Here is a 27,435-nt window from a genome sequence, read left to right as displayed (position 1 = left end):
GTTTTCATTGTCGTAACGAGCGAACCGTCATTGTTTCGCAACTGCTGTGTATACTCTCTATATTGCTCGTGTGTACTCTTTGAGGCGGGCCTTGGTGACGGCGCTTGTCAGCGTGAGGACGGCGTCCATTCGCAGTGTTTCAGAGAGCTTCGCGTCCCTTCATGAGGCCAACGACAAAGCGGTCGCGAATCACTCCCTCTTTGAAAGTGCCGAAATCGCACCTGTCTGCGAGCGTGTGCAGAGCTGTGACGAAGTTGACGGACTTGCCTGCATTCTGGCTTCTGCGGTGAAAGCAAGCGCCTTCGTAAACGACGTTGCGAGCGGGCACGAAGCGCTTGTCAAACTTCTCTTTGACGACCTCGTATTTCTTGGCGTCGTCTTCCGACGAGCCGAGGGTTTGAAATAGCGTCCTCGCTTGTTTTCCCACTGTGTGAAGCAGAGCCCGGACTCGAGCTTCCTCGCTGCGCATCGTTGAATACTGACGCAAGCCGCTAGTCGTCGAATTCTTGCGACCATGCTGGCCGTTCGGACGTTATTTTGAAGTTGAAGACCAATGGTGGCCGGATGACGAACATTCCTGAGGAAGGCGGTCTTGACTCGTCACCAGGCATGGTGGCGTTGTCGTGCCTCTTTGTAGAGATCCACAGCGAAGAAGCAGAACAGCGTGAGGCTACTTTTTGGACATTAGTCGGAAACTTCTGACACCATGTGGCGTTGCTGCCACCGTGTCGGGGCAGACGCACTGAAGGAAGAACACAACAGACAGCCGTCCAAGCCCCAAACCATGAAGCCACCGTTTATTGTCAACGAACCGTTTATATTGGGGGCGAGCTCCACCACTGGAAAAGCTGGCGCTGTCGTCAACGTGACGTGGCATGTGAGTTCACATGGACACAACGGCCGCGTCGGCTGCTTCAGAAGCGCTAAGCGAGCTGAAAGCGAAAGTTTAAAATCCCACCTGCGCTGCGGTTCTAAGGTGGGGAGGTTTTCCCGCTTCGGGTATGCGCTTGACAACACTTGAGAGCCCTATAATAGGTAGTGGCTGCTTTTGAAGGCGTCCAGCATGGTTAGGTGTCGCAGTGCCGGCCGTACACAACGGAGTCCGGTGTCAGCCTTCACCCGTACCCGCAGGACAAGACGCTGCGCGAAGCTTGGATCGCGAAACTTAACCCCGTATTCAGAAATGCATCTCAATTTGAAGCGCATGCTTGACTTGACCTAAATGACGCCTGTCATGAACGCGGCAAAGAAAAACGAAACGAGCGTCTGTGGCACGTCTACGTCAGGCGTCATTTAGATGAAGTCACGCATGCGCTTCAACTGAAGATGCATTTCTGAATACGGCGGTAACTTGTAGAACCGGCATGCAGCCATCGTCTACAACTCGGGTGTGCAGCAAGCACTTACGCGAGGTAGATTTCTGAAATGGCGTCGGGGCTGCGATGTTCGGTGGAAGCGCGCACTGAGACGCTCGCGCGCAAGCGCTTGCCCGGCTAATATCATAAAGCTTTGGTCTATGGACTTGCTGATGCTATAGATACTTTATAGATTCCTTTAAACACAGTTTTTTTTTCATCAACAATTGAAGTCTGGAATTCATTACCGGGCAACATCCGTTCACTACCATCGCGGCCACCGCGCGCAGTGGGCGTCCACTACATATTCAATAAAGAAATAGCGTCTGTAAACCACTCTGTGCTTTCTATTTGCCCATTGTTATTGTTTGAACAGTAAAAAAAAAAGAACTTCCATCGTTTCGAGAGTACTTACAGAAATGTACAGGAGGGCTCCCGCATTGTGTATTTATTGAGCGCCAGCAGCCAAACCTATGAACAGCGCGCCGCGTTATCCCTCATACTACGCAAGCGAGGCGCTTCCGACAGATGGCGACTCCGTAAGTCCTCGCTCCCATTATCCTGGCAGGCGGTGACGTCACCGGTGAGCGCGAACGCCGGAGCACTTTGATGAGTGGCGGTGCCCGTTTATCGGAGCGCTGGGGCGCGATCGGGGATATTTTGTTCGATACGCGTTCTGTTCAGTTGCTGCAACGTCACAAAGTTGCAGTATGCAAAATTTGTGACAGCGGGGCGGAGAGAGCAGCCAATCAGGAAGCGGTGACCTCCCCGGAAGTTTACTTCCGTCGTTTGTCGTCTGCTTGCAGACAGTATACTACAAAACGAGATGTTTCTCGTCTTCCAAATGAATTGAATCTTTATCTAAAAAAATGTATTTTTTCTTCTCAAGCGTAAACACGTTTTCAAATAGTAGTACGTGTGACTACTGCAATTTATAACGATTAGTTTCTTTGCGTCGTGCCTAGGTGGTGTCGCGCACAGTGAGAAAAAAAAAAAAACGACGTGAAGAGTGGCGCACTTTTCAAGAGGCAGCGACAACATTCCAGTGGCTCGCTGGCACAGATGATGGGGTCGATTTCTCCGTACAACCAACGAATTATTTGTTTCGACAGAAACGACGCCGGAATTCACTTTCTGCCATTTCTTCAAACGCGTTTCGCACCGCCACCCGCTCTCCTCCTTCCTCTAGAAACGCCAGCGCAACAACCTAAGTTCCCAACGGAAGCGCCATTTTCTCGAATTAAACTATGGATTGGATTCAAACGTGCCATTCCGCAGCCGAAAAGGCCGCCTGTTGGATCCAATCCAATCCACCAGACGCGCCATGCGAAGCCGTACGATCGCTCCAAACTTCCCAGCTCCCGTCAGGTTCGGCGCCTAGCAGACGAAATGCTCGGTGGGAGGATGATTGACAGGAGCGTGTCTTCATTTTGACGTCGCCAAAAACGTGGCCGCGCCCCGCGGCTGGCGACGTCTGCGCGGAGTAGACCAATCGCGCGCGCCGGTAACCGAACGAACGCGCCGAACAACCATCTCCGATCGCACCCCTGGTTGCGTTAGATGCAACACCACAATTATGGCGGCGCTGCCGAGAAGCCCACTCGGTGTCCCTTCACTTGCCGAGAAGCGCCGGTGTCCCTTCGCTTGCCACACGCGCAGTGGCACATACTCCGTGATCCCAAGTTAGCGCGAGGTTCGTCGAAGGGCGGCGCATGCCCCGTGAATTCACGGCGCTGCTCGGTAAAGCGTTGGCGTGAAAGGCTTTCTTGGAAAGGCGGCACATACGAGGGACGTTCAATAAAAATATCAGCTGACTCTCTTCTATTTATTGCAGGATGCTGAAACTGCGCATGTGTAATGAGATAAGTCACGATAGGTTACGTGCCAGTGTGCAACTCTGAACTAATAACGGTCTTTCTTTTACAGATGCTGAAGTGGTGTGAGGTGTGATAATGAATGCAGTGGAATACAGAGTAGCCATCAAGTTTCTGTACATGAAAGGCCGCACTCCAAGGGAGACGTTCGATGAGATAAAAGCGGTTTATGGGGACGATTCCCCATCATATGATGTAGTGAACTGGCATCGTCAGTTCAAATGTGTTCGGACTTCGGTGGAAACGGCTCCGATTGCAGGGCTGTTGACTCCGCTGTTGATGAACACACCATCCCGCAAGTGGATGCCGCCATTTTGGAAAATCGCCGCGTAACCGTTCGAGACCTCGCCCAAAATTAGTATGGGGTCCGTGGAAAAAATCATTTAGGACCATCTTCATATGCGTAAGGTATCCGCTCGCTGGGTTCCCCGGCTGCTCACACCTTTCCAAAAGCAGGAACGAGTCGAGTGCTCCCAGGCTCTTTTGACCATGTGCCATGAAAACCAGGAGGACTTTTTTGACAGACTGATTACACAGGATGAAAGCTGGGTACATCACTATGATCCGAAGGCTAAAGTCCAGTCGATGGAATGGAAGCACTTGGACTCACCGCCTCCAAAGAAGGCACGCACCCAGCCCTCGGCGGGCAAGGTCATGCTCACAATCTTTTGGGACCAACACGGTCTTGATGGATTTCCTAGCAAAGGGGGCCACGATTACTGGGGCATACTATGCTTCACTGCTGCGGGAATTGCCGGAGGCCATCAAAAGCAAGAGACGTGGCATGCTCACCAAAGCTGTTCGCCTTCTGCAAGACAATGTCCCAGTTCACAACTCACATGTTGCCCAGATGGAAGCACGCTGCGGCGGCTTTGAAATTCTACCGCATCCCCCTTATTCACCCGACCTCGCACCATCGGACTTGCACCTCTTTCCAACAATGAAGTCATGTTTGAAGGGCAAGCATTTTCCAGATGATGAGACTCTGATTTCTGAAGTCACAACATGGCTTTTGGAGCAACCTGTCGACTTCTACAAGCGAAGTGTTTACAGTTGCATAAAAAGATGGGATAAGTGTATGTCCCTGGGTGGCACCTATGTAGAGAAGGACTAATATATCTGCAAAGTTTCGTTGCTCTCCGTCCACAGGAAGTGGGTCACGGAAAATCTTTGTTGAACGCCCCTCGTATACCCAGTGTATTTGTGGCGCTGTCTGCTCAATGTGGGCTCGACGTCCTTGAGGAACGCTTGTGGTGTGGGTTCGATCTTTTTCGTCGTCGTAGAGCGGCACATTCCCAGCTGCACATACTTGGTTACCCAAGTCGGCGTCAAAAAGTTTCTTCGGACAGGGGTAGTACTACTACAAGTCCCGCATCTACGGTGGTCCTCGTCGGCGTGAAAAAATTTCGTTGAAAAGCGGCACGCATGTACGCACTCACATACTCGGGGATCCACTTTGTTTCGATGCTTGGTCTCGAACCCTGAGCACCAGTCGGCGGATCATTAAAATAATCGCACGAAGCGACGAAGAAAGCCTCGCATAACATGCGACACCATTGACTCCAACGTGCTACCTGGCTCACCTGACGCAGAGAGAGAGAGAGAGAGAGAGAGAGAGAGAGAGAGAGAGAGAGAGTGTGTGTGTGTGTGTGTGTGTGTGTGTGTGTGTGTGTGTGTGTGTGTGTGTGTGTGTGTGTGTGTGTGTGTGTGTGTGTGTGTGTGTGTGTGTGTGTGTGTGTGTGTGTGTGTGTGTGTGTGTGTGTGTGTGAATCATTGTAGGACCGTGGGTCCCAAACCCGAGGCGGTGCTGCCAAGTGCGAAAGGTTTGTGCACCAATCGCAGTCATGTAGAATGAAAATAGGGCGGAGTGCCAGCGCCACTAACGCCAGCGATCATTTCGTAGAACAACTGCAATCTTCCCCCGCATTGCGCAAACTGCAAAGGCGATTCATCGAGCTAATTTTCGGTCTTGCCCTTGTTGGAATGGAGAGAAATAAATAATGGTCCTCATCGTGAAGGGTAGCACCTTCTTTCCCGAAGCAAGGAAACATTTGCCCCGCTTATCTAGAACAGGCTATGCTGGTGCGTCGCGACAGGGGGCAGCGTCACAAAGGCCTCAGTAGCATGTCAGGATTACAGACAGTGATCTCACAGTGACTCCTGCATGCCTCCCTGGTGGCCGCAGCCAGCGCTGTTTCAACTTCGGAAGAATAGATGCAGACTTCAGTTTCGCAGGGCTCTAAGGTAAAATTGAACACCCAAGGCCCGAGTCGCTCATTTCATCGAATGGCTCACAGTCCTCCAGAACTTCGATCTTAACGAGCGATAGAACTCTATTCTAAATCGCCGATTTCGACGACGCGAAAGGACCGCACTCTTGAGAGCGCGCTAAGAGCTCCCTATAAGAGCGCGCTATAAACAATAAATAACGAAAAAAAAATAAATAAAAGTAAAAAAGAAGCGTCCTGTAGCTTGAACTGTTACCGTTCTTGTAAACGATAAATAACTACAAGTAAAAAGAAAGACTACTGTAGCTTGAATTGTTATAATTCTTGTAAACCATACTGGTGCTTTTAGAGGCACGTGTCACCTATAATTTTTTAGCACAATTTTAATATTATGAAGTTTTTACAGCGCAATCGTGGCTTTTATTATACACTCAAATCACCGGGACCTTTTGCTTAAGTTTGGTGACACAGAGGGCATTAACACATCCTTTCGTAGACTTTTGCTTAAAGGAAACAAATTTAGGCCCCAAAAACAGTTCATTTCTTAGCTGGTTTCGCCGTTATTAGAAAGGACCGCGAGCAGTAGCCGATCCGCACTATTTAGAAGAATGGAGGTCACTCAGAATTTTATGCACGTAGCTAGAAACACACACGCGCGCGCGCACGTCAAATTTGCAAGACAAATGGGACTCGTAACGCAATAAACAAACCACGTGACTGAACTTGTGCTTGCTGAATGGAAGACGTCCCATCTCTAGACCGTCCTTTTTTCTTTTTTTTTCTTTTTTACATCGTACTATGCACATTTTAAATAGCGGGCACACACCTTGAACGCAATTCTTTTGAAACAGAAGAACAAGAAGCGTGCGATAAATGCCACCAACAATTAACAGTAGCAACATGGCGAAGTGGCATGTAGCAACATGGCGAAGTCTGTAGTGGCAACATGGCGTGGTCTGTGCGGATTCATGGGTTAGGATTCGCAGTCCTAGCGATCGTCCTGTTTTTTTATGTTGTCTTTTCTCCCTCTCCGTCGTAATTGTCTCTAAGCGCTTTTCCTAAATATGCGTCAACAGCAACACAGTGTGAGGGCATGTCCACACTTATCGCAATAGAAAGACGAAAATACTTCCGACAATTATACAAATTGACGTACGTTCAGACCCCAATTAAAATTTTCGTAGATATTCCACTTTCGCTAGTGATGAAAGTCCGGATTATTTTTTTTACGAAACTGGCTGTCCGAATAACGTTTAGAGAAGTGCAATTCTTGCTGCTTTTACTGTTGATTTTCTAACGCCTTGTGGCTAGCGTACTATATAGCTTAAGACGCTTTTGCGTCAATAAACCAGATTTAACTAAGTAACTAACTAACAAAAAAGGCTTGGCTGAAACATTTCGTCTATACGTGCGTTATATTACTGGTATATTAGTGGTACATTACTGGTATATACTGGTACATTACTGGTATTGGTGTACGGAGGAGCGCACCTTTTCCCTTGTTCTCCATAATGGGTGAAGAGGAAGAGGGTAGACGATGTTGTACCCTCGCAACAATAATGCTGTAGTCTTAGACAAAAATTTTCGACTTTGTGACGAATAGTTTCTTAATAAATGAAACGTGCATTTGAATCAATCTCTCGGCGAGCCTCACATAGAGTGCTTATTCCCTAAATTATGTTTTTTTCCTGTTGGTATCAACGGCGGGGCCATAGCGCCAACCTGGATGTCTGCAATGGCCACAGCAGCCTCGTTGCGTCGGTTAGCTTAAAGCGAGGACTCCTTTGCCCAAGTGCAGATAACAAAACCGCATTGGCGTTTCGACCGCCAAACGAGTCATTCGAGTGTTATCTCCTGGGGCTGACGCGGAGCTGTGCGGCGTATTTGCATGTCAAAGGCGAACCCCTCATCCAATACTTGACGTTGCTAAACTCCGCGCGGTCCCGGGAAAAGAAACGTAAATGAAAACGGTGACCCGTTCCTTTCGCGAGGCTTGAGCAACCTTGTCAATGGGGCAACCCTATGTTTGAACGCGAGTTCTTTGCTTACGTCACCCTTCCGTTATCTTGCCCCCGGTCTCTTCAGGCCGCTCGTGTTTCGCCTACTCGCTCCAGCTAAGCGCGTAGTCGCAGTTAGGCTTGCCGTAAAGTTTGCTTCACCTGCGACTTAAAAGCCGAGCAAGAAGACAGCTTTACGGCCGGCAAGGAGCTCGATCTTTTATGGGAGCGTAACGGTCGCGCCTCCCCCCTCCCCCCCCCCCCTCTCGCTCGTTTGAAAAACATAAACGTAGCGACGACGTTGCAGAACCATTGTGCTTTTCTTTCTCTTTCTTTTATCTCTTTCTCCCTCTCTCTCTCCATGCGCTTTAAGCTTTGTTTCCATTTGTAATGTAGTTGCCCATAGCAGCGGCGGTAGTTGTTTCCTAGGCCCAAGAGAGTTTAGTGCAATGACGTGGACAGCGGCCGAACTCGAACAAAATAAAATAAAGCAGAAACGTATATTGTTAGCAAGCATCAAAATGGAGGCTTACGCATCAGAGTAAAACGTTGTGCGATGGACGAGCCGAGTTTTACGTGTTTACGGGTAAATAGCGAGGAAGGAGCGGCAACGTTTCTCGAGAGAAAACAGTGGAGCAATACGCCGCTAGGCCTGAAGTAGGCCTAGCGGGGTATCGACACCCGGAGATTGTTGCGAAACGATAGAATTCAGAAAATTGGTTACGAGACATTGAACCGTGCGTTACGGGAGATAAATTGCTAGGCTTGCGTTTGTTCGTTGTTCGTTGCGTCGTTTCTACGAAGGTGTGGGGCACAGTTCCTCCTGCTTAAACGTTTCCGTACGAAATCGGATGTCTCGCTCAAGTATTTTAAGCTCTTTACTCATCTGCATAAACTTCCCTGCCATAAATACCATTGGCGTTATGCCACCTAACGCTTACCGTAACACTTACCGTAACGCTTACCGTAACGCTTACCATATGCTATGCATAATCGAGAGCAGTGCTTCGGGCACACTCTTTAGCTTATTTTGCGTCGGTCTTCGTCCTATACTCTTACGAAAGGGTCGATGATTTTGTGCTAGTTCTACGTAATTTTTGTATGAATAGCGCAGGAAACATACACGCGGCATGATAAAATATGCACGTCGAACGTCGTTAAAGACGAATGCGACTAATGCAGAAGATAAATTTGTCGGGATATGTGCGGAATGCATGAGACGGGCATTTTCTAACACTGCGCAAGCTTGGTTACCTTCCTTGAAACCGCTAAGCATAACCATTGAATAAGCAGAACCGCGTAATCGCTCAAGGAATAGCCGCGAAGACTTGACATTCGAGGGCGCAACAGAGGCGTTCTATGGCCACGGAATAGAGGGCACCGAATACATTTTGATCACCTATATGTCCTTCTGTGTGCACGTAATTTTGGCACACGAGTGATTTTTACACCGGCCTCCACGACCCTCCTCTCGCTTGCACGAATACGGCCGCAGTTATCGAACCCGCATTCTTGTAGTTGGCATCAAAAATGCTACAGCTACTAAGCTACCGCGGTGCGTTGAACACGAGGAACGCTAATTACGCCAAAGCGCCCCCGTTGTTCCTTCCCATATTATGCGACTCTCAACAGCAAAGTCTCTGGCGACGCGTCTTTTTCGACGCAACCAGCGGGGCACGCTGGTAGCGCGAACAAACACCAGACCGTTTATATTCGCGGGGAGAGAGATAGAGAGTGAGAAAGATAAGACAGAAGAAGGGCGAGACGCGAACGCGAGGATGCGCAATCAACAGCAGCAGCAGCAGCAGCCTCGGCAACAGTATCTGCGTTGCGTATATCTACAGCACGAAGTCGTGCCGCGCGCAATCACGCGAACACAAGCGCACGTGCACGCGGCGATCACGCAGGGAACCGCGTATATAGCTTTGCAGCGTTCAAAGCGGCGCAAGGCCTGCCGTGCAGAAAAGAGAGAGAGATCTGTCTGGCCCGGGGGCTCGGCGTCGGAGGAAACGCCGGAAACGCCTGGCGCTGATTTCCTAATGGGCTTATTCTCTCCCTCTCTCCAATCTGCCTCTCTCCCCGCCTACACCTCCTACGCCTAGCCATGGCGGCCGCTATAAGCGGCAAGAGCGGTGCTGGATGTTGTCACGCGGAGGTCTCTGGAGAGCCTCGGCCAACGAGCTCCGCTCCCTGCGCCTGCAAAGCACCGCATTCTTCGGTGGAGCTAGCGTATATATGCGGGGTCGACGCAGAGCGGAGTCCTTGTTGCTAGCGCCTGAACAATCGGCAGAAACATTTCGTTTCTGTTCCTTCTGCCAGTGTACAGTGGGACAAGAGCGACAAAGACGCATCTATAAAGGCTTTATTTTTACGAACGCGGGCTTTAAGGAGAAACGCCGAATCCTCTGGAAGGGAGATGCATTAAGCTAGCACATTGAAGTCGTTAAGTGAAGCAGTGATTGGGGATAGTTGGTGGATGTTCGCGATTGTATTGTGCTTATAATGTTACACTGACGGAAATACTACAGAACGAACATAAAAGAACAAAAACTGGACGTATACGTTTCTCAAACTACGCACTCGTTTGATACATTTAGTGAGCACGCTTATACACATGTTGATTGGATGATTGGAGGGGAAGGGTTGAAATGTAAGACGTCACACGGTGATGACATGCGATTACTCGGAAGGCTAGAACAGCGGCATTTACTTGCACCCGTTGGCCCCGTGGCAAATTTGACCTCAGCTTCTATGAGCACGGTGGACGGAGTGCTCACGCACTACCATGTCTGCAGCTTGTGTGTAATTCGCATACGGTACGCAATTTTTGACGCAACCAACTTTCAAACATCAATTTAGTTCAATAAGGCACTTGCGCTTGGCGGAGGGAGGGCCCAGAAGAATGAGGATGTGTGCTGCACTTCCGCACGCTTGCGTGCGGGTGCGACGTACGTCGCATGCAGTGGTGAGGCTTGTGCAACGTCGCCTAACGCCAGCTGGGGGGGTGGTACTTGTCTATCGCGTCCGCACCAGCTTCCCCGTACACGACAGGTTGGAATAGAGGCGTATTTCTTTCTTTATTTACTGCCATGCGTAACCTTGCAAGGTTGTCTGGTGCGGCAAAGACCACCTTAACACCGGCCCTCTCGCCCGATTTCTTCATGTTTTGTGAAACGGCATGAGTGTAAGCAGTTACGGACGCATTTTTTTCTATAGTCGTGTACGTCTGCACGGTCGCCGTTCACACGTTATTATTATTTTTTTTTTGAAGTTGCTTGAGCATTTCTCTCTGCAACAGCCGACATATTCGTCTGCCGATACCCCGCCTCCACCAGGTGACGAGACAGAACTGCTTGGTAGCCGGTGAACGCACTACTTCTTGATCGCATTGTCAAGACATGAGGTACAGTGCTGCGCTTTGTGAACGAGAGGAATTAAATGACAAAATTGGCTTGCTTGCTCTTTGCTAGAATGGCCAGCAAACCTGCCTCGCTGAAAAAGGAAGTCATACAACAACAACAACAACAACAACAACAACAACAACAACAACAACAACAACAACAACAACAACAACAACAACAGCGTTAATAAGCAATCTAGGGACTGCCGAAAAAGTGAAATTGCGTAGGTCGCGCACCATTGTTTGGGAATATTAGCGTTGTATGCGCATCAGCTGATCGGCTGACTGGAGAAATTATGGAAGCTCTTGAGATAGAAAGGCTGGGGGAATCTTGTGTCAGAATGTCCTCTTTTATGTTATCACAGAATAGGATATCTGCTTTCTTCCTGTGATCTGTTACGCCCGCGCAGTAGGCTAGTGCTTGTCCTTTTTCTTTCTCTTTGTACTTGTGCGAATCATCGGTTCATTCTTGTAGATCTAGTATTTTTTTTTCTGCGCGTTCAAGGAACAAACGTGCCGTTAGAGCGCCCTGTGATTGTCCCTCGTGTTCTGTGGCGACGTTTGAGAAGCAAAAAGGTGATTAAAGCATGTTCGCTTTAGTTGTAACGGTGACTGTACAGTATACGTCGCGCACTGTTAAAGGGAACGTGCAGTAAATACTCTGCCCTCGATTTCCGGTGAGACATGCTGTCTAGTTGAATATAAGAGAGAGAGAGAGAGAGAGAGAGAGAGCAATTAGGCAGGCCGTTTACTGCGTAGCTTGGATAAGCGGTCGTCGGCTAGAGTTAACATAATGAGTGCCAGGAGATGGGAAGCGCAAACGAGGACGCTGGAGGATGAGGTGTTGTGATGACATCGGAAAATCCGCAGGCATAACATGGGGTCAGCTGGCGCAAGGCAGATGTAAGTGGAGATCGCTGAGAGGGGTCTTTGTCTCGCAGTGGACATAAATAGGCTGACGATGATGATAATGATGATGATAGTGGCGGTGGTGGTATGAAGGCCCCCCATAAACAATTTCTTTATGAATAAACGTACAGCACGGTTCGTTGTAAGAGAAACACTCCAATGTGCGGCTCTCACTTCACTGGCGCTTTAGCTGCAAATGCCGGCTGTAGCGATATGTCAGTTTACTGCTCAGCCCTGCAGAAAGGTACCTTGGCGACCAACCACAAGTCATCTGCTGCAAAGCCGGGCGAATGTACAGTTTTCAGATGGAAAAAAAAAAAAAAAGACTCGCGCGTGCTCTCCTTTAACCGCTCTGCACGTCCAATCTATTACGTCAGCCATTTTTTTTTCTTTCAATAAAGGCGACGAAATGATAGTTACATTAGCTGTATTACTCGTTAACTGTTCATCTTAACGGTGAACCGTAAAGTATAATTAAAGTTTAAAGTTTACGGCGGTACATGACGCGACTGATACCGCCTTGGGGACGGAATATTAAACGTGGTCCTAACAAAATTTGTTGCCTTTCTATTGCGTTTTTGTAGCACCCCGTAAACTTTCAGTTGAAAAGAAAATGGAATATCAAGTATGAGTTTTATAAGAGGTACATCGGCTTAGCAAACCTACAGGTACAAGTTGGCGAGATAAAGAACTCGCTCACAGCATACACATTTACACCTTAATTAGCATTCACTCAGACTGCAACTCACAGATATTAAATTCAGCCGGCGTCGCTTAGACACAAGATCACTAGGCATCCTATCCGGCCGAACTCACTCGGACCCGCGATAGCGAGACTTCATGAAGCAAGCTCACTCGGTATCACAGATTCACGCAGTCATGCTAACGAAGACTTTCACGGGATTCGCAGGATGATTGATTCACTTACACACATGATATTACGAACTCGACCCTTCTCTGGTGCATGCAGAGTCGGGTTCAATCACAATAATTTGTATGGAGCCTCGACTTGTAAAGGTCACCACTAGTCTGTGGCTTAAGATGAGCATAACGAAGTGGTGCAGTACACGCGCAAGGACTTCAACATCTCAAGGTTTCAGCATATTGGCTCCAACACGGTTTCCAGTTCTCGTCTCTGCCATGCCTCGTCACGGCTACAGGCACACGAACACCTGTAGTCACGTGATTCAGAATTACTTTAACTCACTCGGAGCTTTCTTTGACTCCCGCTTGCTTTGAATCAGATGCACTGCTGATGGCCAGTCATTTCGAGCTCACGCGGTCTTGCATTGCGTAGTGATAATCAGACCACGCCCAACGTTGGGCATGGTCCGACTCCTAATATACGTACTAATTTTCGTTGCACCTCCAGGCCCGTTGAGGATGTATGTGCGGAAGCAGAAAGCTGCAAGCCAGAAGTGCTTGGTGAAAGATTGCGAGAAGGTTGCTGCGTTGTAATACCGCTCTTTCAACTCTCGAAGTACTTTTGCTACAGGTTCGGAAGGAGCCAAACGTTGCATCTTTTCACGCTGACACCGTGGCTTTCTCCCTCAAGTTGGGCTTGAACAATATGCGCGACAGAGAAGAACGCTCGACGTTTCGATAGCCTCCCCTTCTCAAACTGATTGATTCATAAGGTTTAATTGCGCAGAGGCATCTAAGGCCAGACATTATGGCGCCACTGTGTTCTGAAATTCAGGGCCTCGCTAGTCCGAGAGGAACGCGCACACACCGCATTCTTGCGTTCGTGTAAAATTGCGCGAAAATGTGCGAAAAACAAAGGACGACAGGTCACGAAAGGGCGCCTGTCGAAAGAACTTTCGAAGGCAGGCACGTGGCCGCCGCACAAAGCAAGACAAAGCCAAGACTAGAGATGGACGAGAGGCAGAACCTCTGTATTCAGTGCTTGCCGCCTTCACACTCGCTATCGTTTCCCGCCGGGGTTGCGTCTTTTCACTGTTCGGTGTTCGCTTATCTCGCCCCCTCCGCCACACTCGTTCACCAATTTGCGGATGAGATGAGGGTAGTGTCTTGCGGGAGTGCGCTGGGCAAGGGTTTCGCTGGCGTCGTCGACGCTGGTGCTTCTTGGGAAGCTTCCCCGCGACGAGTACACAGTTTGATTGTGAGAGCGCAGCGCGGCGTCAAAATAGAAGCAGCACACAAGCAACACCTCCGCCGACCCGGTCCCACGCACGCTCGCAAAAGCTGTAGCCAGGACACTAGGCCTGTGACGGTGCGAGGCCGACGGCGTACACGATAAAGCAATTAAACAGCCAGCTCCGGTGTCTGTTACAAGTGGACCTAGCGCCCTCCTCCTCCTCCTCTTTCACGTTCTCTCTGCTGGCGCTCCGTCTCAATCCCCGTCCTTGGCTTTCTATTTGCCGCTTCCTGTGTCGGGCGCTCCAGCCTAAGTGATCTCTCTCTCTCTCTCTCTCTCTCTCTCTCTCTCTCTCTCTCTCTCTCTCTCTCTGTTTCTCCTTTCCAATGGCGCGGCGTGCCCAACATCCCACAGCGTAGCGCCCGGGCCTTCCGGCCTTTGTTTACCAGTTATGTGGCCCTGGGAGAGAGACACCTGCTTACTATGCCAGACACCCCTCCGTCACCCCTTCCTCCCTCCCTCCTTCCCTTTCTCGCTCTCCAAAACAACGGTTGCCATGATTCCTGCTTCAAGCGCGATCCGGCAGGCGAAATAAACAAGCGGTGCGTACTTTGCTTGCTGGCCTTGCCTTGTAAAAAAAAAAGGAAAACAATGACTGGCAGTACGAGAGATGGGGTTAAACGGGGAGGGGTATGTGGTGCGAGAGACCTGGGTAATTTGTTTGCGTTAACAATTTTAAGCAACGGCTTTCGGTGGAAAGCGGGCAGGGCGTCGAAAACTGCACCAGCGCCATGGTAGACGCGACTTGATTAGTCGGAAGCTTAATCTCCCGGGGCTTTCAATTTTTCATGCTTGCGGCGTATGCGCTGTTTTGTCCTTGGTGACGCTGCTGCGTGCTGCAGTCTGAACGGTGGTTTGGGAAAGATCACATCGTAAGCGCAAACTTTAAAAAAGATTGAATTATGAAAGTCGCAGTTTCGCCCGAAAGGCGAAGCATCGATTGCGACAGCAAATTAGTAGAGAGCTATACAAAGCAAGAATAGCGGTCTTATCGGCCGTATAAAATTGTAAACATTCGCTCATTAACTTAACAAGCACGGTGTCACGCGCGCACAGGCAAACATGAACGCATCCCCCTCGGTGACCGCGCGCACTCGCTGTCAAGTGCGGCAGCAGCAGCGAGCGAATTGAACGTCGCGCTGCCTCTCGCTTCAACGCGCACTAAGCGGCGAGAACACAGCACTCACGAAGCTATCAGCACTCGGCGCACTCTGCTCCTATCGCAGATCGCTTTCAACATAGCGCCCGCACGGCCGCGGTATACGCAGCAGCCACCGGAATATAACCCCCCTCCCGCCCCCCTTCTTGCGCGCGATGGAAGACGGCGCGCTACCTCCACACTTTCCTCTCTCGCGCGGGCGAGATTGAGCCCCGATCCTCGGCTCACCCTCCCATGCTTTAACTCGCGCAGGCAACATACAGAGCGCTGCGACGATGTTATCTCACTTGGGCTTTATATGGAACATCACGGCGACGCCGACGGCAGAAATGCGCCTGTATGGCCCATATAATTGATACTGCAATAAAAGGACAACTTCATTGTTTTATTGTGGCAGGCTGTGGAAGGTTCTATGGTGAAACATAAGTCCGTCTTTCTCGCAGCTGAGCCGCCGTGGTTGCTTAGTGTATATGGTGTTGGGCTGCTAAGCGCGAGGTCGCGGGATCGAATCCCGGCCACGGTGGCCGCATTTCGATGGGGGCGGAAACGCCCGTGTGCTTATATTTAGGTGCATGTTAAAGATCCAAATTTCCGGAGTCCCCCACTACGGCGTGCTTTATAATCAGATTGCGGTTTTGACACGTAATACCCCATAATTTAGTTTCTCACGGCTAACTTGGTTCATTATGATTTCTTTTTAGAAAGGGAGGGAGGATGTAGGGTGGGAGAGGTGGTGGCTAGTGAGCGATACTGAATTTTTTTTTATGTCAACGATTGCGCGATATTTCTTCCTTTCTTTTCTTCCACCTCCTCTACTTGTTGATCTGGTGAAGAAAAAAAAATGTTTGAAGGTAAAAGTTACACTGAAATTTGCCAGGCTAGCCAGCTTAAGCTAGCATAAGCAAGATAGCTATCGCCAAGTCGATCTGCAATTTTTCCTTTCGTTCTTAATTTTGTTGTGTACGCTCTTTGTATAAGCCACTCAAGGACGAATGCTTATGGCGCGTATTTTCACAGTAATCTCTGTGTTTCGCACAGCAGATCTCCTGTTACGTATTTTCGTATCGGCTGTTAGAATTCAACTTGTGTGCCATACCTACCGTGCTGAAGAGCAGTGACACTGTATAGCTCGCTCGCTCGCTCACTCACTCACTCACTCACTCACTCACTCACTCACTCACTCACTCACTCACTCACTCACTCACTCACTCACTCACTCACTCACTCACTCACTCACTCACTCACTCACTCACTCACTCACTCACTCACTCACTCACTCACTCACTCACTCACTCACTCACTCACTCACTCACTCACTCACTCACTCACTCACTCACTCCTCACTCATTGACCTACGAACGAAAATACGATTGGCGGACGCGAAATATTTTTCTTCCAGAGTCCAGTAATTCTACCTTTTGATTTTTTGAGAAACCTAGTGTTCGGATAACGTATTAAAAATAATAACCTCTATGTTAGACTAGGTTCAAGCCCGGTAAATTGCCTAGAATGTGGTCGCAGTTTTTTATCGATGAGTAACCGCGCAGAGCTGGGCGAGGCATTCCCTTTGTTTCCACATTTCGGCTCCGACTGTCTTCAACAGCGGCAACCTACTGCTTGTGTTGCTCTTGGTTGTCCCGAAAAAAAGAAAAAAAAAACGATGCGTTTCAAATTAAAACAAAGTTCACTTCACTTGTTTGCCTCGCGTGACATTGATGCGGCTGTACGAAGCATACAGCCTCGAACAGTTTGCTCTCAACCGCTGTTTATTTTTTTTTATTTAGCAGACGAACTGAGGCGAACGGTATAGTCGCTGTACTCCGTACGCAACAATGTCGTGCCATGCAGTGAAGACTGCCAAGGGATTGTGTTCGACCAATCAGCAACGTGAGTCGCGAGGAGGTTGGCTCGCCCGTTGCGCTGATAATCGTTGAGGTTTCCATTTACTCTGTCCCCGGTGAGGCCGACAATAGGCGGGCAACGAAAGAACCCCTCTCCAATTTCTAGTTGGCTGACGTTAGTCATAGCTTTCACCGCGCTGCACGTAGTTGACGAGGTGAAGTGTAAGCGCTGCGCGGGCTAAAAAAAAAAAAGAAAAGAAAAAGAAAGCAAAAGAAATAAATGGGACAGATTCCACGCACTGCGGGAATCGATAATATGCAAAGCATTTTGCAGGTACCTGGCTGTCCAGCATTATTTTGGGGTCCCGCAAGGCGTTACCAGGTGAACGAACCTGTTTGTGTAAATTCAGTAGTTGTGTGTGCGTGTCGCGAGCTCACGCGTGTGGGACGATAGCAGCACGACGACGATCACGTCGAAGAGGACCGTGTGGCAGCAAAGGCATGACTTCCGAGCCGGCCGTTCGGGGCGCCTGCTTACGAGGTGACACGATTGTTGGGTTCCACATGGGCAGGGAACGAGCGCAAGTGATATAAACACGGATTGTGCTTATATGTTGTGACGTGTTGCACGATCCTCTGCGGAACTTTCTTAGTGGGTATGTGCATTTGATAAGAAAAGTTTCTAAACAATTCGTGTCTGGCTCAGAGCGGTTGTCACCCTTATTTTTACCAATTTTCTATGTTGTTGTAATGTGCCAAGCAAGGGCAAGAAAGAAGAAAAAAAAAGAGCGATCGTGGCCTAGTGGTTAGGTTACACCATCGGTCACACGTCGTTTTCAATTTTGTTGAAAGCGATGCGCGACAGGAATCTACCTACCAACCGCAAATTGCCGACATTGAGGCAAGGAATGCTTCGCATTAAAAGGAAAGAGGAAAGCTATCCAAGATTCTATGCCCAGTACTTACAAGTTTTAGTAGCTCGAAGCGAGAACAGTTTCCCGTGCTATACTTTTGCATGGTGCGGGTCCTTCGCGATTTTTTTTTTGTTATTCTCAGGTTAGCTAGTTAGCTCTGCGAATATCAAGAGGCCAATAACATTTCGAAACCACTGCTCTGCATTTCTCGACGCGGTTATGCTTCTGCCGTTGCTTTGTGCGAAGGAATGAACGAACAAGCAACAACAACAACAAAAGAGCGAATAACTTTTACAGCTCGCTTTACAGGTCCTTTCTTTCTTCTTTTTTCGGAGGGGGAGGGGGGAAGCCCGATAAGCCGGTCGAGAAATGCGAAGTTTAGCGTCACGTATACCTCGACGCCGGGTGGCCAAGGAAAAAAAAAAGTTCGATGAGGCGCAACGGGCGCCTATACGCACCGCGAATTAGTTAACAATTTATACTGCGTGGGGCACCTGCAGAGTGGGCCGCGCCACATAACAGCGCTGAACCAAGCTCCTTAGGCGACCACGCATGCATGCGCCGGAATTCGGAAAGGCGCAGTGGTACGAACTTTCTTTTGCAATATCTTAACGGCGCGCGCCGTGAAACTAATAACCGCAGCCTTTTTCTTTTTTTTTTTAATTTTCGAAGTAAGCGGTGCGAACGGACAAAGCTACGTATAATGTAGAAGAAAGAGAACTCGTCTATATATATATATATATATATATATATATATATATATATATATATATATATATATATATATATATATATATATATATATATATGTTCTTGCCTCGAGCGCGCATAGCTTGTGTGTCTCTAGTTTGGCCCTCCACGAGCACGCACGCACGCGCAGACGGACTTAATGCCATCGAGGAGAAGAAGGCTGCCGGCATAAATAATTCAGCCGGCGCCATATTTACAGCCGGCCTGATGCGCAGCAGTAAAAGAATCTGCAGCAGCAACGTGCACCGTGGAAGTGTACGCCAGCGGGCAAACCTATAAACGTTATAACCACGCGGCCCCCAAGCTAAGGGGGGTAAAGGGGAGGTGGCCGATGCCTCGCGCACATGTTCGGAACGACCTCGGGCCAAGTTTTAAGCGAACCAACGACGTGTCGTCTTATGGCGTATATAAGTACATACGGCGTAAGAAAACAGAGAGAGAGAGAGAGAGAAAAAAAAGGAAGGGACGAAACTCCATCCGTTCGCGCGCCTTCGTCGTGAGCCTGTTCGAAAGATACCGTTTCCACGTATACGCAAAAAGAGAAAGAAACGGTATGGCGAGGGAAGGGGGGAGAGAGTGGGGCGCATCTCCAGTGATCTTGGACGATAGTTTTTTTAAGGTTAAACCCCGGCGTTGGCCTCGCCGTTGTGTCTTTTTTTGTTCTTGAATGAGGAACACCGCGCTGGACTGCTTCGCTGCAAATTCGATGAGCATTTCGTGTAGGATGCAGTCTCGTTTTGCAAATTTTGGGGAAAAACGAGACTTTTCTAGCGTGTCGTGCATAATTTCGAGTACGGTTTGTTCGTGGCGATGGCGGGATGGGGGGTTTTTCGCTAATCTGCTATACGTGTGACCTACACCCCAAGAAAAAAAGGGGGGGGGGGAAGAAAGAGAGTTCGTCGCTTTGGGACATCTCTCTCAAAAATGATCATCATCTGTCTTGCTTGCATTTCCTTTATTTAAGGCCGTGCGCCCGGTATTTCCAAGTCACGAACGGCATGTCAATATCAGCGTGACATAGCTTTCCCGACAGGAATGTAGACAGCGCAGTGCGTATGAATAAAAATGATATTATTATATAGCTATAATTATGTCAGATGTAATATAGAGACATCTTTTCCCATAGTATGGAACGAAACGCGTGGGTGTTCCAGTTACTTTTGCGTTTCAATGCGTAAAATAGCGTTTTGTTAAAAAAGTAAGTGGAAGAACGGTGCATTTCTACGGCAACCTTCGTGGCCCGTATCTCCAGACTGGTGTCATTCTAGAAATTTATTCAAAGTGGATACGCCTTGCAAACTGACCGGCCACAATTCGGGAATAGCCATATGCGCCGCAAAGTAGTTAATCAACAGGTAAATTAGTGAATTTCTTATTCATTTGAGTTTGTGTTTCGGTTTGCCATGTAATGTAATTTCCTCCACGTCTGAATAATCCAGCTCTAGGACCAGATTTATGTTATCCTAAACGGGCGATTAAAAAAAGAAACAAAATTCCGCGAAGTTTAAAAATAAGCACTCCGTATATTGAGGCAGTGTTGTCTGAATATATTTCCACGCGCGCTGACTTCGCGGCGGCGGCGCTATGTGGCGCAGCGTGTCCGCAGGGAAGCGCAAGAGAGGAGCCCGGCTCCATCTACACCTCCTGATTTATTATTCGTGTCTGCGGCAGCAATACGGTGCATCGCAACGTTGGTACAATGCTAATCGCGTTAAGTCGACACTCACTCAGAGGTGGATTCCGCCAGAATTAAAAAAAAAGCATTTTTCTTCACCATGCTGTCGATTGTGGCGACCCCTACGTTGTGTACACCGCCGCTCTGCACGTGCAAGTTGAGAGAAAAAAAAAAAAAACCCGGCGGACGATACTGACTGCAAGGTCCTACGCCAGGTCCTGCGTTTGGAGAAAACTTTGTAGACTGAAATTCAGATATCTTGTGTTTCCCAACGTTGACACTTTCTGAATGGCGCCCGTATACGTCGTTTGTGTCTCGCTTCGTCCTCGTCTGCTTAGCGCCGCAACTTTTGTTTTTAAGTCACGAAGCAACAAGCTCAGCAACAAGCTTTGTTAGATCCTTTCAGCTGCGACAAATGCGGCGCAGAATTTCTACACCTCCGACAATATGTGTCGGTACTAATTTAAATTGTCTGCCAGTATACAGTCGGTGCCCTTGGTTAAAAAATAGACGGACGTTGACTTACAACCGCTTGAATGCGGTAGAGCGGGAGGGAGATCGATTTCCGGTATTGAACGGGGAGTCGCCGAAAAGTGTACACTTAGTCAAGTTCTCTGGTCAAATCTATTAAGAGTGGCAAGAAATGGTACATAAAGGCATAAATGACGAAGAAGCCAAGATACAGAACAGTGATAATTAGCCACAGTGCAGTCCTTTCTCAAAGGGCTTTGTTCATTAATGTCCATTGTTTTCGTAGTTCTTTCTTTCCTCTGAACGACATGTTGGCCCACAAGAGGGTCGTTCGACACAAAGCACGAAGTCGCGCGTTTTCGTGAGGGTTCTTTTTTGTAAGTCAATGCAAACCCCCCCCCCCCTTTTATAGAAAAAAAAATCATATACAATGTCGCTTTGGTCGTATTTTTTTTTTTTTGAAAGAACTCACTCTTCTGTGTGGGTTTCTATGACACTTCTTTCACCTTTGTTTTATCACTTTTCGTGCTTCGTTTTTTCATTAAAGGAAGACTGTGTGGACACACGAGCCGACACCGAGTTTCCAAACGAGGGACAAACATAATTACTGAGTAGAGCTTTGTAATTAGTTCCTTAAACTTTAATCACGTATCGAAAAGAGGCCGTATCGTGCCATAAAAGAGAGATAGAGAAAAAAAAATCAACAACAAACCTTGATCTGAACGTAGTTATCGAAGATAAAGGAAAAAGCAGACATGGTAGTAGAAAATTGGGAGAAAAACATGTACGATATTGTTTATAATAATGATAATATTGAAACTATTTCTGTGTAGTAGAGTGCTTAAATAGAGGCGGCGGTCTGGGGTCGCAATTCAAATGTTTTCGATTTCTCAGTCTACAGTTGTTTACTAGAGTATAATATTCGAACGAAGGACCGCTTGGAAAAAATAATAACGATACCTGCGTCGTTAGGCGAAATTGGTCTGGTTATCGACAACGAAGCTACGTTAAAGCAGGCCCCGATGCAGAGGTCCCTCTTAACGGAAACATGGAGTATACCACGGTGTGACGACGTCTTCAGACGATGTGAAGACGCCGCAAGAAGAGCGAAATGACTTCGCTAACGAAAACGTGCGATGCGTGTTTGCTCTTCTTGCGACGTCTTCTCCTCATCGCCTGAAGACGTCGTCATGCCGTGGTGTACTCCTTGTTTCCGTTGAGGGGGACTTGTATATGGGGGCCTGCTTTAATTTTCGTATTCAAATGCGTATAAATAGCAGAAATTCTCGTTTGACAACCGCTGGACAGATTTTAATTAAATCTATTGCATTTGAGAGAGAAAGTGAAATTCCAGCAACTGTAGGAAGCGCAAATTTTGTAGGAAACAAGATTGCCGAATATCGGGAAGGTAAAAAGAATTCAAGCACGAAGTTTACGAAATCCGTAACTCTGCGCCAAAAACAGATATCGTCGTTCTGTAAGCTGAATCCGTTCGAGCATCTGAGGCGGAAAAAAAATACGACGTAATAATTTACAACTTACGGGAATTCGTTCCAGTGTTTACGAGGATATTACGAAAGCTTTACGCATAAATTAGTGGCACCGTTGAATGCCTTTCTAACGAAGTGCTTTCGGCGTCGGAACTAATTCGTTATACAGGTCACTTCGTTGTAAAAGGTCGCGCGCGGCACAACTTGCTATAGAACCGAGACATCATTATATTTTTTTTTATACAGGTCACTTCGTCGTAGAAACGTTCTTCGGAGCGGCGATCGACTGTGTAACTCAGGGGGGCCACGCAACCGGTAGCCCGCGGGTCGGATCCGGGATCGCGAGGCAGTGTCACGTGACCCGCAGCACACCGCAGTGTGAGAGCCTCGCCGCGCGGCGCTGCAGTCGCCTGCGGATTGACATTATCCGGAGTCGCCAGCCGGCTTGTATCATTGCCCGACGTGACGTTCGAGGGAGCCCGTTCGCCGCGTCCGCCACGCTTTGACTATAAAATCTAGCGCCTCTGCAACGAACGCCTCTCTACAGCGAAACGACCTGCATAACGAAGGAACCGTTCAGTCCCGGTTCTATTGTGAGCTGTGCGTTGCGCGCTCTTTACAACGAATTCGCCCGTATAACGAAATATTTCGAAGGCCCCAGGCATTTCGTTGTAGAGGCACTCGACTGTAGTGGCCGAGCAGAGCCAGTGGTCGGCCGCTGCGTTTGCGTGGCCAACCGTTCTCGAGGTATGAAGCACATCGAGTCGCACCCGCGTCCCCGAACGGCAGATGTACAGCTGCGCAACTTTTTTGCCACTCCCTTGTGACTGCTGTTGACTTTGGCGTGTGGACTTTAGCAAATAATGTTCAACGCGTTGGAAGTAGCATTGAGAGCGGCGTCTGTAGTGTTTTGTTGTCCACGTTGTTGCAGTGCAATACGGTGAATATCATATGTGAAGGAATAGAAATGCTTTTTTGTTATCTTCGCACACCAATATTGCTATTGCGTCTGCGTTGATTCGTTCTTCAACCTCCTCCTCCTCCGCTAACGCATACGCGAACCAGCCTGGTCCTTAGCGACTGTTCGTCTACTTACTCGGCCTGCGGCCGCAAAAGGTTGCCTACCCCTGGTATGATTGACAGCGCTGTATGATAGATCAGTTTTGTTCACCCTAGATGTGATGGGTGCAGTTTACAGAATGATGGTGCCGTTGATTTATCACAGAGCCAGAGTTACAAGTTGGTGCGTGAGTGCATTGAAATTTTGCAAAAAATCTTCTAAGATATATTTACGGCATAAATTGCATATGCACGTGCTACGGTTACTAGATTTCAATTACTTTTTTAAATGCAACAAACCGCCATTAAAAGTGGCGGAATGGTTGCCGCGAAAAACGATTTCGCCGTGCTCGTGCTTCAGTGCGATTAACATTGTTTGGGAACTTCCGCTGCAGTGTGCAGTATGTCTCTGTGTGTCTATCTTTGGCTAACCTCTCTCGCGCTAACTGGAGTCACTGTGTTGTCCATGTTTTTAATCGGCACCTAGGGCACACGGAGCTGCTGCGCTGGGGTTCTAAACCAGCAGTCGGACCTACTGGGCACGGGTCACAACGTGGGTATGTGACACTGGGTGCGTTCCGCTCTTCAATGAACCTATTTGACGCCAACTCTGTAGTCACTGGAGACATGCCACTCTTTAACAACAACAACAACACATCTTAATTTTTTTTTCTTTTTGCTGTTAGGCAGAGTCTCACCGGAGTCAATGTTGTATGAATATACAGACACGCGCCACAAGCGGACTTCGCGGCGGCGCCGCCAGATGGCGCCGCGTGCACCGATGTGTAAACGCGAAAGAGGAGCGCGGCCACACGACGCACGTGACACGATTGGGCTCTGCCAATACGGCGGGTCGCTACACTGCTTCACTGCTCACCACATTAACGCCGACAGTGATACTGAGATGGTTCGTGCCGAATTTTTTGTTGTTGTGTTTTTAGTAGTTTAGTAGAAACTACCGGTATTGAATGTAATTAAACATGATCATGTACCTGCGCTGCGGCCCGGCAACGCACTTTGTACGATCGTTATGAAACAGGAGGTTCCTTTCTGTAGTTTTTACGTAAACATCAGCTTCATCGCGAGCCCGTATTCGGTGTTGTTTGGTCTTGGTTTGCTTAGAAGCTCTTACACGAGTGGTACGTCTCTGTCTGTACATAGGAAAATTTCGCCTCGGGTTTCCTAACTTGCCAGGGCCGCATCACCAAAGTGCGATTCGCCAACTACGTCACTAATATTTCCCGTCGGGAAAAGTTAGCCCGAATAGCCCGTTAGCCCGAATGGCCAGACATTACCACAAACGCCCTAGCTCTTAACCCCCGTTGACCTCTCCCGCAGCCTGCCGTCTTAAAGGCGGGATATGTTTTACCACGACAGTCGCAGTGTCGCAACTGTTCTGCGTACTGCTCATTCTTGCCAGACGGAGACGAACAGCTCCTTTATTCTCATAACACCTTGCCGCAGGGGTCCCTTACGACGCATTCGTTTTCCACGTGCGTGTAATAGATGAAAACGGCTTTTAACTTCAGACAGTAAAGTGCCGCTGGCAGGGAGAAGGACGCGACTCAAGCTTGTTAAGAGATGATGACCCGTGAGAGGTCATCCGCGTAGTTTCAACGATACGCGACCAGCTTTGCGGTACTTGCGAAACTGGACTCGAAACTTTGTGTCGACCCCGACGCTACGTGGCCGCCGTTACTGTGTCATGCCTATATCGCCGACCACCCGCCGTGGAATGAAGGCGCGGAATACGTAAACACGGTCCGTCTAGTTACATCGCAGGAGGCCACGGGGGTCTAATTGATTCCTGCAGTGCATTCCGAGTTGCGGCGACGGCACAGCGTCTCCGTAGTGTCCTGATTACGCAACCACACGTCTATCATTTCGTTGCGCAGGCCGCCCGCGGCGTGGCATATATATATATATATATATATATATATATATATATATATATATATATATATATATATATATATATATATATATATATATATATATATTATACACAGGTCTTCAGAGACATCCGGCGGCGTTGCATATGGACAACGACGTCGAATCGGACGTCCCTACGGGAGGTCTTAGTGTACGTGTAGTCCTTGTCGGACCTTTCGTCCAGCCCTGGATCGCCCGCCCCTCTTTTCAGCGAGTCCCCCCCCGCGGTTTTCTTTATTTACACGCCGATAATGTCGCCGCCGCCGCCGTCGCCAAATCCTCTGTCCCCCATTTCCCGCGATTCTTTTGTTCCTCTTGTCTACGTCATGCGCCGGCGGTGGAGGGCACACACACGCAGTGAGCGAGCACTGCGTGCCGTTGGCATCTGCGTTTGCCTCCCGCCGTGCGCTTGTGTATACAAGACTGCACCGGGAGTGGGAGTGGGAGGGGGGGGGGGGGCACCGTAAGCTTTAGGTGGGACGACGTCCTTGCATGCAGCGCCCCTGGCGGCCACAGCTCTTTGTGCGCCACCGAAGCGAAAGGTTGCGCACGCGTGTGTACTAGTACTATAGCAGGCGCCGCGTTTATAGTTTCTTGGGTTGTCACGCACGTACAGACGCAGACACGCAAACACACAAATGCGCGCGAGCGCGCATTCGCCATAGTATATGTGCCGCAGTGCGAAGCAGGTGGTGGTGACTCTGCGGCAATAACCTGCCCAGGGCAACTCAACGCGGCTCTGCGGCTGTTGCTTCGGACTACGCAGGTCGCAGCGACGCTAGCGGAAAAAAAAAAAAAAAAAAAAGACAGCGGCGCAATGCGAGCGAAACAGAACAGCCCTGCCGTTCACTTACCCTCGGCGTTGGGACTCCGAGAACGGCTGTTTGATTTCCTATTCGGGCTACTTACCGTACCGGTGTCCGCTCGGCGCGCGACCGCTGCTTATTCGTTCGCCGCGGGGTTTCTCGATAAACACGCGCCGGCAGCCGATTTTGCTTCCTTTTTTTTTTTTTTTGCTCTCTCTCTTTCTCCTCTCCGATCGGCGTGAAGTTGCGAGAGATCGAAGTCTTGTCTTCGTTTCGGTCCCAGCTGTTCGGTGAGTGATTGCGGCTGGCGTGCGCTCTGTCACTACTTCGCCGGAGACAGCTTGTATATGGGAACGTGCCTACGTGGCGGTATATACCGACCCCTTTGACTGATGGCTGGCGCGTGCGATTAGGAGCGAAGAAATGGAAAATGCGAGACACGTCGGTTGCCCGTGCCTCCCGCCCGGCTTCTGAATTTCGATACACTGCGTGCCCCGGTATGCACGTTTTCTTTTTTTGTACTTTTGCTGCGAGTTACGGCCAGCCGCAACAAGCGTGTAGCTCGCTTGGAAGTCAGGATACGAACGTCTACTGCAGTATACAGCGCTAGCTTGTTTGCAACTCGCCACCAGAAGCCGCAGGCACGCACGACAACGGTGCGGGCAGAACGTATGTAGGAGCAGAACGTAACGAGAATTCGGAGTTTTCCTCTGAAACACATATGAACGCTGTAAGAACCAGACACTGGAGTGACTGTCGGGAAGGGAAAAAAAAAAAGAAATTGTGCGGTACGCGCTTTATAACTGTCAACTGGCGTAGTAAGTAACCGTGCAATGTATGAGCTCGCTTAGTCAGCAACTGCGCTTTCGACCGACTTTATTTGTCGGCAAGCGGTCGATTGTCTCGTTTTGCTTTCTTTAATTGCGCTGACTTTTGCAACGTCTACGCCTTCATTAATCTCTTCAGTGCTTTCCAGAAAGGTGAAAAATTAGATAGGGAAGGTAGGGAAAAGAAAAAGAAAACGAGAAAGTCCATCCGGGTCAACCTCAAAAAGAAACTGTTTGCTACTCTGCACTGGGTCCTGGCGACAGGTATAAACAGGTACACGTATAAAAAGGGGCTCGTTTAAGACGCACATTAAGGTGCCTAAAATTCCAACCTGGTGCCCATGTACTGCTCACTGAAGTAAAACGCAAGTCTCGTTTAACTCTGGTTAACCAAGGTTAACCTTTCGCTTACCATACCTAACCTTGGTTAACCTAACGTAAGCTAACTGAACCGAGGGGAACCTTTGCTTCGGAGTTAACAAATGTTCAGTTTGGTTAATTTGGTTAGCCATATTTTCTGCTGACCAAGCCTGCTAACTGTGCGCGTAATTTTGCTTAACCTCCCTTCGTTTCATTGCTTCTTTTTCTTT

The 27,435-nt window shown here is 48.8% G+C and overlaps 1 long non-coding RNA gene across 4 annotated transcripts in view; it reads left to right on the top strand.

The window, feature by feature from the left end:
* Positions 1 to 27,435, top strand: part of LOC142585379 (uncharacterized) — a 74,186-nt gene that overhangs the window by 22,243 nt on the left and 24,508 nt on the right. For 3 of the 4 annotated variants that reach the window (XR_012829078.1, XR_012829077.1, XR_012829080.1), the window contains one exon: positions 3,282 to 6,940. The exons of the other annotated variant lie outside the window; for it this stretch is intronic. This is a non-coding gene — a long non-coding RNA (uncharacterized LOC142585379). Of the gene's footprint in view, positions 1 to 3,281; positions 6,941 to 27,435 lie in introns of those variants that run through there. 4 annotated transcript variants of the gene reach the window in all.

The sequence above is a fragment of the Dermacentor variabilis genome, chromosome 6 (genome assembly GCF_050947875.1).
Source record: "Dermacentor variabilis isolate Ectoservices chromosome 6, ASM5094787v1, whole genome shotgun sequence".
Classification (NCBI taxonomy): Eukaryota; Metazoa; Arthropoda; class Arachnida; order Ixodida; family Ixodidae; genus Dermacentor; species Dermacentor variabilis.
Note: the sequence above shows the minus strand (reverse complement) of the source record. Positions and strands in the feature narration are given on the sequence as shown.